The following is a 12,678-nucleotide window of genomic DNA, read 5'->3' as shown; positions in this document are numbered from 1 at the left end:
TGCCTGCCACAACACTTGTTAGAGATAGGTCTCGTTGTTGCTCAGGCTGGTCTTGAACTCCTGAGCTGAGGCAATCCATCTGCCTCAGACTCCCAGAGTGCTGGGATTACAGGCATAGCCACTGTGCCTGGCCTATTTATTTATTTTTTAGCAATGATATATGGGCCTTGCTATATTGCCTAGGCTGGTCTTGAATTCCTGGCCTTAAATGATCATCCTGCTTCAGCCTTCTGAGTTGGGATTATAGGCATGAGCCACAATGTCCAGCCTAATGTTGATATTTTGACTTCTTCTCATGAGTCACTAATGTTCTTAATGTCAGCTAGAATGGTGAAACTTTTCCAGAAGGTTTTTCATTTACCTTTGCCCGGATCCATCATACAGTTCTATTTCTTTTCTTTTTAATTGTTGGGGATTCATTGAGAGTACAAAGAACCAGGTTACACTGTTTGCACTTGTTAGGAAAGGCCCTCTTTTAATTGTATCCCGCCCCCATGTCACACACCACGACCCCCCACCCACCTCTCTCTTTACAGTTCTATGAAGAAATGTATTCCTTCCTTCACTCCTTTTTTTTTTTAAGAGTTTCACTCAGACTCCCTGGGTAGAGAGTCATGGGATCATAGCTCACAGCAATCTCAAACTCTTGGGCTTGAGCAATCCTCTTGCCTCAGTCTCCCAAGTAGCTGGGACTATAGGCACCTGCCACAATGCCTGGATAGTTTTTCTGCTTTTTTTTTTTTTAATTGTTGGGGATTCATTGAGTTTTTCTGTTTTTAATATAGACAGGGTCTCACTCTCGTTCAGGCTGGTCTTGACTTCCTAAGCTGGAGGGATCTGCCCACCTCAGCCTCTCAGAGTACTAGTATAGGCATGAGCCACCAACACCCGGCCTTGGCCTATATTTCTTCCTCTCTTTTTTTTTTTGAGATAGCATCTTACTCTGTCACTCTTGGTAGAGTGCCCTGGTGCATAGCTCACAGCAACCTCAATCTCTTGGGCTTAAGTGATCCTCTTGTCTGAGCCCCTCAAGTAGCTGGGACTACAGGTGTCCGCCACAAAAATAGCCCAGCTATTTTAATTTTTTTTTGAAACAGAGTCTTAGAGATCAGGTCTGGCTCTGGCTCAGTCTGGTCTCAAATCTGTGAGCTCAATTTACCCACCCGGTCCTTCCAGAGTGTTGGGGTTACTGGTGTGAAGCACCCCGTCGTGCCCGAAGGGATGGTTAAGTCAGAATTAACGTAGGCCTATTTTAACAGGCCTAAGTCTCCAGACCAAGTGGTGTAGGGTAAGTGAGGACTCCAGCGATTTGGCCACGTGGCTTTGTAGCTGTCCAGGAGGTGCTAGGAGGGCGGAGAAACCAGGGGCATCTGAGGGACTACATTTCCCAGAGGGCCCCGCGCATCATGCGCCACGTGACCACCCGGCCGGCGCGCGCCCAGCCGCGTTCACGGTCGCTTCCCTCTTCTCTCGCCACCTCCCGGCCTCGGCATCGACGCGGCCGGGGCTGGAGCTAAGACGGATCCGAGCTGCAGCCGGAGCCGGAGCGGAGCCGGACCCGGAGAGACGTGGAAACGTGGAGGCCTGAGCCGGCGTGCGCCACTCTGGGCTGCGGTGGCGACGGATTCCCTCTGCCACCAGCCTGTCGGTCCGTCTGTCGGCGCTGGAAACAGATCTCCCGGGCTGAGACAGGTGGGCTGTGGCGCCGCCCCCAGCAGCGCGGCCCTGCTAGGAAGCCCGGCGGGCCCCCTCCTGCGCCCCCGCCCCTTGTCAGAGCGGGTTAGGGGACACCTCTCCCCGTCAGCGCGGGTAGGTGAGGGGCAGCTCCGCCAGCGCGGCGGCCAAGGGGCCCTTCCCTGCCAGTGGGGGCCTGGGCCAGCCGGCAGGGGCTGTGTCTGAGCCGCGAGAGCGGCCCCTTGAGCCCTCTCCCCACGCAGCGGCGAGGGGCGTGTTGATCCAGAGTGGGAGGGACTTCTGTCCCACTCTGGTGTTGGGACTTGGTGGGATACCGAAGGGCGGGTCGGTGCTTCCGGAGATGGGGCGATGCTGGCTTGACAAATGGGTGTGTGATTGGCAGAGTGAGCAATAGTTGTTGATTTTTCTTTTTTACGTACACATTTTATTGAGAAGTAATTCACATACCGTAAAATTCACCCTTTATAAGTACAAATTAGTGGTTTTAGAATACTCACGGGGTTGTGGAACCGTCACCACCATTTAATTTTGGAACATTTTTATCACCCCCCCCCCCCAAAGAAGCCCATACTTATTGGTAATCACTCCTCATTCCCTTTCTCTCCCGCCCACTGCAACTACCAGTCTGCTTCCTGTCCCATAAATTTTTGTGAGGAATTGTGTTTACGGGTGAAAGGGTGAATGTTTGTGAATTGGGGCAATAGTGGGGTTTGAAAGTGGTGGGGTGATAAAGCTGATTGGATCAAAGTACTGAAAAGTGGTGGGGAACAGGTGGGATGATGGTATTAGAGTCAGCAAAAGGTGTACTCAGGATTTACTGACTGGGGGTGCAGATAGAGTGAGAACCTTCAAAGAGAGGGGAAGTTGGAAAGAGGTGTGTAGAGAGGGCTCTGTGCTGAAAGATAGGAAAAACTTGGGGAGTGGAGGTGGTGGAGAGAAGTGTAACGTTACACCAAGGAACCCAGGGGCTTGGGCTGATGATGGCTCAAAAGAGGAACTGGAGGTGGAAGGTTAGAGGATCTACAGGATGAAATTTATGAATATGTGGATTTCTAGCTGTGTAGTTTTTATTTTAGATAATCCTCTTAGCAACTCAGAGATAGGCTGGTCAAGTGCGAGTATTCTCATTTTGCAAGTAAAGAACCAGCCTTTTAGGTTAGGTGACTTGCTTAAGCTTATAAAGTTAATACATAGGGCAAAATACATTGGGATTAAAGAAGAATAATTGATGAAGCTATTGGTTGTAAGTGGATTAAGTGGCAGAGAATTGAGGTTGGGGCAATGTTAAGGAAAGAGATTCAGCTTTTATGAAGTCTATGTTATGACAGATGGGTCAAGGACTTTTTTTTGTTCTTGCACCTTTTTTTTTTCTTTGAAACGAGTCTCACTTTGTTGCCCTTGGTAGAGTGTTGTGGCATCATAGCTCACAGCAACCTCAAACTCTTGGGCTCAAGTGATTCTCATGCCTCAACTTCCCAAGTAGCTGGGACTACAAGTGCCTGCCACATAACTCGGCTATTTTTTAGAGACAGGGTCTTTCTCTGGTTCAAGCTGGTCTCGAACTCATGAGTTTAGGCAGTCCTACCCTCCTTAACCTCATAAGTGCTGGGATTACAGGCATGTGCCACTTTGCCTAGACTTCTTGCACTTTTTTTTTTTTTTTGAGGGATGTAAACCAGGAGTTTACTAGTTTATTATAAAGAATATTACAAATGATACAGATGAAAAGCTGCATAGGACAGGGGTGGGGAAGCAGCTCTGAGGTTCTTCATCTTCCCTGTGTGCGCTGCCCTCCAGGAGCCTCCATGGGTTCAGCTATACAGAAGCTCCATCAAACCTGTTCTTTTGGACTTTTATGGAGGCTGCAATAAAGAAGGCATCGTCAACTCAAACTCTGTAAAATATTGCCGGGTCCTCCGGCAGTCGCAGTTGAGGGAAGATCGGGGCCAGTCCGATCTTGTCCCAGGGGCTGAGCGGGATGGTGAGCATCGACGGCCGAACAGGAACACACGGAGCCGGGAGTCTGTCGAAGCAGGAACTCGACTTCTTGCACTTTTAAATGTAGAAAAATTCAAGGCTGGGAGTGGTGGCTCACTCTTGTAATCCTAGGACTCTGGGAGGCCAAGGCAGGCAGATTGCTTAAGCTCATTAGTTTGAGTTCAGCCTGAGTTAGAGTGAGACCCCATTTCTACTAAAAATAAAAAACTGATGCAAGGATTGCTTGAGCCCAAGAGTTCGAGGTTGCTGTGAGCTATGATGATACTGCACTCTACCCAGGAGAACAGAGTAAAACTCTGGCAAAAAAAAAAAAGTTCAAACAGTGAAATAATGTAATGTACTCCCACATACAAATTACCCAGCTCCAATAATTACTAACTCATGCCAATTTAGTTTCATCTATATCTCCATCCATTTCTGTCCCCACTCCCAATTATTTTAAAGTAAATCATAGGCATACTATTTCATCTGTAAATACTTTGGTATATATCAAGAGAAGACTGAGTCACTCTTTCAGCCAACAATATCATTGTTACACTTACAAAAAATAATAGTTAAGTTCTTAATATTAGCGATATCTAGAAGGACTTACTGTATATTTCTTTTTAAATTTATTTTGTTTTATAGAGACAGGCTCTTGCTCTAGTGATCTGCACTTGCCCACAATCATAACTCACTGTTACCTCAAAGTCCTGGGCTTAAGTAATCTTTCCTGCCTCAGCCTCCCAAGTAACAAGGTGTGTGCTACCATTGCTGGCTAATTTTTAAAATATTTTGTAGAGACTAGGTTTCCTGTGTTTGCCTAGGATGGTCTTAAACGTCTGGTCTCAAGTGATCCTCCTGGCTAAGTCTTGCAAAGTGCTGGGATTATAGGTGTGAGCCACTGCATCTGGCCTGTGTTTTTAAAAAAAGGTAGCATCCTGGCTGGGCTCCGTGGCTATGCCTATAATTCTAGCACACTGGAAGGCTGAGGCGGGTTGATTGCCTGAGCTCACAGGTTCCAGACCAGCCTGAGCAAGAGGGAGACCCTGTCTCTAAAAATAGCCGGGCGTTGTGGCGAGTGTCTGTAGTCCCAGGTACTGGGGAGGCTGAGGCAAGAGAATCACTTTTGCCCAAGAGTTTGAGTTTGCTGTGAGCTGTGATGCCACGGCACTGTACTGAGGACAACAAAGTAAGACTCTGTCTCCAAAAGAAAAAAAAAAAGGAGCCTTCCCCTTTGATACAAGGGAAGACTCTGTAAAAATAGTGTAATTGTCTCCTGGTTTTTCCACTAGATACTGCTATCCTTTTTTTTCCCCCCTAGAGACATGGTCCTGCTCTGTCGCCCAGGCTGGAGAGCAGTGATTCGATCATAGTGCACTGCAGCCTTGAATTCCTGGCCTTAACCTTTCTTCTCCTTCAGCCTCCCAAATGGCTGGAACTACAGGTGTGCTCCTGGATAGTTAAAAATATTTTTTTTGTAGATGTGGTGTCTGTGTTTTCCAGGTTGGTCTCAAACTCCTAGCCTCAAGCAGTCCTCCTTCTCAGACTTCCAAAGTGCTGTGATTACAGGTGTGAGCCATTCTGCTGGGCCTCTGAGTGTTCCATTTTTTTTGATTAATACGTCTCATTATTCTACAGAAAGTTTGAAGAATTGTCATTTGGGCTGGCTTTTAAACTAATGGAATTTTGCAAGGGCAGGAGAGAAATAAAAATGAAATATTTGGCAACATGTACAAATCACTCTTCCTTATATTGCTTCAAATATTTGGGCAATTTGATTATGCTTTTCTTCTCTAGATAATTTCACATATTATGAGATTGTTTGATCTGTGTATATTGGTTTTCTGTGACTGCTATAACAAATTATAAATTTAGTGGCTTAAATAACATATTTATTATTTTATAATTCTGTGGGTTATAAGTCTGAAGTGTTTCTCACTAGGCTAAAATCAGTGTATCGGCAAGGCTGTATTCCTTGGTGGAGGTTTGTAGGGGGGCACCTATTTCCTTGCTCTTCCAGCTACTAGGGGTTGCCATTCTCCTTGGCTTGTGGCCCCTTTCCTCCATGTTCAAAGCCACCATTGTTGCATTCCTCTGATCATTCTTCTGTGGTCTCATCTGTGACCGAAGCTGGAATAGTTCTGTTTTTGATGACCTGTATGATTATATCAGGTCCAGTCGGATAGTTCAGTATAATTTCCCTCCATCTCAAGGTCTTTGGTCCCTTTTGCAGGTAACATAGCCACGTTCTCATGGATTAGGATGTGGACATTTTTGGAAGTTATTTATTCTGCCATCCAAAATGTGTTTTGGAATATTTTACTGAAGTTTAGGAAAGTAGATATATGCAATGAGAGGGCCATCCTTTGCTAGAATTGTAGATAATGGGAGGGTGGCACCTGTGGCTCAAAGGAGTAGGTGCTGGCCCCATATGCCAGAGGTGGCGTTCAAATCCAGCCCCGGCCAAAAAACTGCAAAAAAAAAAAAAGTAGGTAATGGGAATGGTTAGAGGTAGAGAGAGGACTGTTTCATTTTTCTTTTTAGTGACTGCAAACAAATATGTGGGAAATAGCCGTGATACTCATTTTGGTAAAATGAGACCTTTAAGAATAATAAAGTATAAAAGTATGATAACTCCATGTAAAATTTTTCTATATTTCATTTTGGTCTCTTTTTTCATATTCATGAAAAAATTATACACTTGTAATCTAAATACATGTGTGTGTATTTAAAATTCTAAACTGATACTTAAAATACAGGACACTCTGGGGCAATGATGGTTCTCTTGCCCAGGGTGAGAGGGCAGGGACTCTGGGTCCCAGTGGGAGATAAAAGCACCCCCAATTTTGTAAGAAGAGGAGAAAATTTTAATGAAAGTCAGAGACAATTTTCAGGTGGAATGGGCTACTGTGAGATACGGACTTGAAGCCAGTTTCTTCTCAAGTTCCCATTCTGTGGCTTACCTAGGCATGGTTGAGTGTTGTTGGCCTGAAAATCAGAGTGACAAGGGGCCTTTGGTGTTCTACCTTTCCCAAAGCCAGAGATTAGACTAATTTTAGAGGTGGAAAGGATTTCCTAAAGCCCTGTAGTTTGGTATCCTGCTTCCTGTGGGGTTCCACTTTCTGCGTAGCTCTTGAAGTCTTGGCTGTCTCTAGGTGTGAGGGTCTTGCCTCTCTGATGGTGGTGTGTTTTAGTGTACCAGTTAGCAGGAAATGCAATGGGAGTTAGCAGGAAGTGCAGTGGAAGTTATTAAGTTTCTGCTCCTGCCTTTGAGATTATTTTCCCTACTATTGTTTTTAGTGGCATCTAAGGCTCTGCTTATAAAGAGTTTGTAAGTTATTCTCATATTATTTTTAGACAATAATTTAAACTAGTGGGGTTGGGGACAGCTATACTTATGTGTCCTCCTTCATTCCTCTAAGGAAGTTTGGTTAGTATTTTTTGATATCTTCTCTAATTTTTATGACATTCTTTAAAAATGTGGACACAAAAGTGGCTAAAACTTTAATAAGGAAGAATTTTTTTTAATAAAATCTTTTTTTTTTTTTTTGAGACAGAGTTTCATTTTGTCCCCCTCAGTAGAGTGCTATGGCAACATAGCTCACAGCAACCTCAAACTCTTAGGCTTGAGCAATTCTCTTGTCTCAGCCTCCCAAGTAGCTGGGACTACAGGCGCCTGCCACAGTGCCTGCCTATTTTTAGAGACGGGGTTCTTGCTCTTGCTCAGGCTGGTCCCCAACCTATGAGCTCAGGCAATCCACCAGCCTTGACTTCCCAAGTGCTGAGATTACAGGTGTGAACCACCTTGCCTGGCCCCTAAAAAATCTTTTGTATATCATATGACTGACAGTAAATTTTTTTGTTAGGTTGAGTCAGTCACTGAATTTTGACAATGTTTCTTTTAAAATATCTCATGCATCCCTCTACCTTTCTCTTAGAATACTTTCAAAGCCTTTATTGTCAGTTAGGATTAGGTTGGGCTGAGTAATAGAGAGCTGAAAGATAATAGCTTAAACAAGAAGTCTGGAGTAGACAATTCAAGGCTAGGGTAGCTCCACTGTCATCAGGGACCTAGCCTCTTTGTACCCTGTTGTTCCTAGTGTGTGGATCTTGATTTCTGGTTCCAGGAGAGCTGTAGGAATTCTAGCTGAAACATCCATATTCCAAGCAGCAGGATGGAGGAAGGGACAAAAAAGTAGCTGTCCACTCATAAAGAGATTTAAGTTTGTTCTTTGATTGAACAGGTAGGTGCCTAGCCAGAAAAGTCAGAGTTCTGTTATTAAAGGGAAGGGAAGACTAGAGATTAGGTAAGTGATTAGATGTTTCTGCCATACTTCTTCTTCTTTCTTTTTTTTTTTCTGGAGACAGTCTCACTTTGTTGCCCTCGGTAGAGTGCTGTGGCATCACAGCTCACAGCAACCTCCAACTCCTGGGCTTAGGCTATTCTTGTGCCTCAGCCTCCCTAGTAGCTGGGACTACAGGCACCTACCACAATGCCCAGCTATTTCTTTTTGTTGTTGTTGTTGTTGCAGTTTGGCCGGGCTGGGTTCGAACCTGCTACCCTTAGTATACAGGGCCAGCGTCCTACCCACTGAGCCTCAGGGTGCTGCCCTCTGCCATACTTCTTTTTTTTTTTTTTTGTAGAGACAGAGTCTCACTTTATGGCCCTCGGTAGAGTGCCGTGGCCTCACACAGCTCACAGCAACCTCCAACTCCTGGGCTTAAGCGATTCTCTTGCCTCAGCCTCCCGAGTAGCTGGGACTACAGGCGCCCGCCACAATGCCCGGCTATTTTTTGGTTGCAGTTTGGCCGGGGCTGGGTTTGAACCCGCCACCCTCGGCATATGGGGCTGGCGCCCTACTCACTGAGCCACAGGCGCCGCCCAACCTATGTACTTCTTAAAACTCTTGGGCTTGGCACCCATAGCTCGGTGGTTGGGGCACCAGGCACATGCACGGGGGCTGGTGGGTTCGGACCTGGCCTGGGCCTGCTAAACAACAATGACAGCAACAACAACAACAAATAAAGGCGTTGTGGCGGGCGCCTGTAGTCCCAGCTACTTGGGAGGCTGAGGCAAGAGAATCGCTTAAGCCCAGGAGTTTGAGGTTGCTGTGAGCTGTGACACCATGGCACTCTACCAAGGGTGACATAGTGAGACTCTGTCTAAAAAAAAAAACAAAAAAAAGAACTTTAGGCTTGAATCCTACTTTTGTCATTTATTTGCTTTGGCCTGTTACCAAACCTTTTTGAATTTCAGTTTTCTTATCTATAAAATAGGCCTAATATTTCCTTTATATGTTTGGTAGAGAATTAAATGAAAATAGCCCCCCTTTTATATATTTATTTATAAATATTAATTAATTACTGAGTTAATTTATTTTGAGACAGAGTCTCATTCTGTGGTCCCAGGCTAGAGTAACATGGGGTCATAGCACGCAGTAACCTCAAACTCCTAGGCTAGTCATCCTCTTGCCTCATCCTCTTGCCTCAGCTTCCCAAGTAGCTGGGACTACAGGTACTTGCCATGATGCCCAGGTAGTTTTTCTATTTTTAGTAGGGATGGGGTCTTACTATTGCTTAGGCTGGTTTTGAACTTCTGAGCTCAAGCAATCTACCCTTTTTTTTTTTGAGATAGTCTCACTCTGTTGCCCTGGTTAGAATGCTGTGGCATCATAGCTCACAGCAACCTCAAACTCTTGGGCTTGCATGATCTTCTTGCCTCAGCTTCCCGAGTAGCTGAGATTACAGGCATGCACTACTATGCAGGTCTAGTTTTTCTATTTTTAGTAGAGACAGATTCTCGCACTTGTGTAGGCTGGTCTGGAACTTGTGAGCTCAGGCATTTCACCTGCCTCATTGACCCTTCAAGAGTGCAAATCCCTCCCTTTATTCAAGAGACAACGTCTGTTTCTGTTTCTCAGGCTAGAGTGCATTGATGTGATCATAGCTCACTATGCCCTAAAAGTCCTGCCCTCAGGTGATCCTCCTGCCTTAGTCTCTTGAGTGGCTGGGACTATAGGTCTGTACCACTATGCCAATTTTTAAAATTTTTGTAAAGGTGGGGTCTCACTGTATTGCCCAGTCTGATCTCAAACTCCTGAGCTCAAGCAATCCTCTGAGCTCAAGTAATCCTCCAGCCTTGGCCTCCCAAAATGCTAGGATTATAGATGTGAACACTGAGCTGAACTGAAAATAACCTCCTATGTATCTAGCATTATATATATATATACTCTTAACTATTAGTTTTTTTTTTCTTCCCTGAGATTTCTGGAATTGGATATCTGAATAGATGGTGTAGAATGATAGGAATTGGAAATGAGTGAAGGAAGGGTTTAGATTAAGTTTCAGTTTTGGACATGTTAGACATGTTGAGTTATTTAGGTGCCATTGGGACACCAGATGGTGATGGATGGTAGGCAATCAGATATGGGTCTGACACTCACCAGACAGTTCTAGACTAGACCTAAGTATTGTGGAATCATCAATGTAGGGGGGTGCAGTTCATGGTATGGAAGTTGTAGTGATGTGTATAACAGTATGGTTACAATGAGCAACTGCAGACTAAGAAGACATATTCTTTAGTGAGTCTCCAGGTAAACCACCAACCAACAGCTTTGCGAGGTTCTGGCTCTTAGGCTTGTACTTTGATTCCCTCTCTGCTCCAGGTATTTTGAAACTGCCTTTAGTTCCTTGAATGGGCTTTGCCTGTTTTTTCTTGACAGTAGGCTTTCACACATGTTGTTCTCCTTGCTTTGGGAGTTTCTGAACTTCCACATCCAGCTAGGCCGATCCTTACCCTTCAGGTCTTTTTGTTTTTTTTTGCAGTTTTTGACCGGGGCTGGGTTTGAACCCACAACCTCTGATATATGGGACTGATGCCCTACTCTTTGAGCCACAGGCGCTGCCCAACCCTTCAGGTCTTAACTTTTACGGCCTGACTGCTGGGAAGCTTTCCCTGAATCTCGAATAGTTGCAATATTCTAGTTTCATATTGATTTATCAGTACTTCTTGACAGTTTTAACCTTGTCACTTTGCATAGTGCTGGCCACATAGTGGGCACTCAGGAGATTTTTATTGAATATGGACAGGCTCCTTGTGATTATATAACCGTAATGTGATGTAGCTTGGGTATTGCTTATTTGGGGTTTCAACCCTGCCCTGTTCTTTGGCATTTGCACATTAGGTTGTTTATCTAATTGTGAAATAGTAAAGCACAATCTCTCCGATTTATTTTAAAGTTATTTTTTCTGCTTAAACTAATACTTGTCTATTGTTAGAAAAGATAAGTAACCTGGCTGTGCACTCGCGCCTGTAATCTTAACATTCTGGGAAGCCAAGGCGAGAGAATTGCCTGACCTCAGCAAGAGTGAGACCCTGTCTCTACTAAAAATAGAAAAATTAGCTAGGCATTGTGGTGGGTGCCTGTAGACACAACTATTGGGAATCTGAGGCAGGAGGATCACTTAAAGCCAGAAGTTTGAGATTGCTGTGAGCTAGGGCTGACACCATGGCACTTGAGCCTGGGCAACAGTCTGAGACTCTGTCTCAAAGAGAAAAAAAAGATAAGTGACCCTAGGAGGCAGTTTATAAAAAATCAGCAGTACTCTTACACACCCCTACTTTTTAGTCTGGTCTCCCTCCAGAGGGAGTACTTTCAAAAACTCTTTTTTTTTTTTTTTGAGACAGAGTCTCACTATGTTGCCCTCTGTAGAGTGATGTAACATGACAGCTCACAACAAGCTCAAACTTGGGCTTAAGCAATTCTCCTGCCTCAGCCTTCCAGGTAGCGCCCGCCACAATGCCTTTTTTTGTGGTAGTTGTCATTGTTGTTTGGCAGGCCCAGGCCAGGTTCGAACCCGCTAGCCCCAGTGTATGTGGCCGGTGCCCTAGCTGCTAAGCTACAGGGGCCAAGCTCAAAAACTCTTCTAAGCATTTTCTTCTGATGCTTACCTCTGTGTTTATAAATAATAAGTTTAACTTGCTGTTTTGTGATTTATCAACTTGAGATCTTACCCATTGACTTCTTATCATGGTAGGTGAGGGGCTCTTCCTCCCCCTTCCCCTCTTCCAACCCTTCTAGAAGAGGCATATAGAGAGGAATTCTTTTTTTTTTTTTTTTGCATCTGAAAGCAAACTTTATTTTTAACAGTGTTTTATGACTATTACACAGATTTTTCAAGAAGGAAACCCTGTTTTTTTTTTTTTGAGACAGAGTGTCAAGCTGTCATCCTGGGTAGAGTGTAATGGTATCATCATAGCTCACAGCAACCTCCAACTCTTGGGCTTAAGCGATCCTCTTGCTTCATTTTTATTAGAGACAGAGCCTCACTTTGTCGCTCTCGGTGGCCGAGAGCTGTAGTGTCCCAGCTCACAGCAACCTCCCGCTCCTGGGCTTAGGCGATTCTCTTGCCTCAGCCTCCCTAGTATCTGGTACTATAGGCACCTGCCACAATGCCCAGCTATTTTTTTGTTGCAGTTTGGCCGAGACTGGGTTCGAACCTGCCACCCTCGGTATATGGGGCTGGTGCCTACTCACTGAGCCACAGGTGCTGCCCCATTTTTTCTTATATATATATTTTTTTTAGTAGAGATAGGGTCTTACTCTTGCTCAGCCTGGTCTTGAGCTTGTGAGCTCAAGCAATCCACCTGCTTTGGCCTCCCAGAGTGCTAGGATTACAGGCATGAGCCATCTTGCCTGGCCGCAAGAAAACCCATTTTAAAATTATTTTTATTTTAAAAATAAGCCTGTGTTCAGCTACACATCCCTCCTGTCCCCAAGTAGTGATCATATTTGTTTTAATTTGATAAGAAAATACTGTTTCTGATGGCATGTAATACAAACATTTTTGTGAAATGGAAAATTTTTAAGTTGTTTTTTTTATCATCCCAGTATAGAATTTTAAATACTATTAAAGAGAGATTAGTTAAGGTCATTAAGTGCACCACACTAATTACTGACCAGCTAATGGTATTGTTTCTTCACTAGTTCTCCCAAGGAAAAC

General features: G+C 44.6%; 1 protein-coding gene across 2 annotated transcripts in view; it reads left to right on the top strand.

Moving 5' to 3' along the window:
• Positions 1 to 1,441: 1,441 nt before the first annotated feature.
• The window catches only part of DYM (dymeclin), a 449,579-nt gene continuing 438,342 nt past the window's right edge, over positions 1,442 to 12,678 (top strand). The window contains exon 1 of one of the 2 annotated variants that reach the window (XM_053571937.1): positions 1,442 to 1,692. The gene's annotated coding sequence lies outside the window, so the exon portion shown is untranslated. The remainder of the gene's footprint in view (positions 1,693 to 12,678) is intronic. The other variant, XM_053571938.1, reaches the window with a different exon arrangement.

This window comes from Nycticebus coucang, chromosome 19 (genome assembly GCF_027406575.1).
Source record: "Nycticebus coucang isolate mNycCou1 chromosome 19, mNycCou1.pri, whole genome shotgun sequence".
NCBI classification, from domain to species: domain Eukaryota; kingdom Metazoa; phylum Chordata; class Mammalia; order Primates; family Lorisidae; genus Nycticebus; species Nycticebus coucang.
This window is presented reverse-complemented; position numbering and strand designations above follow the sequence as displayed.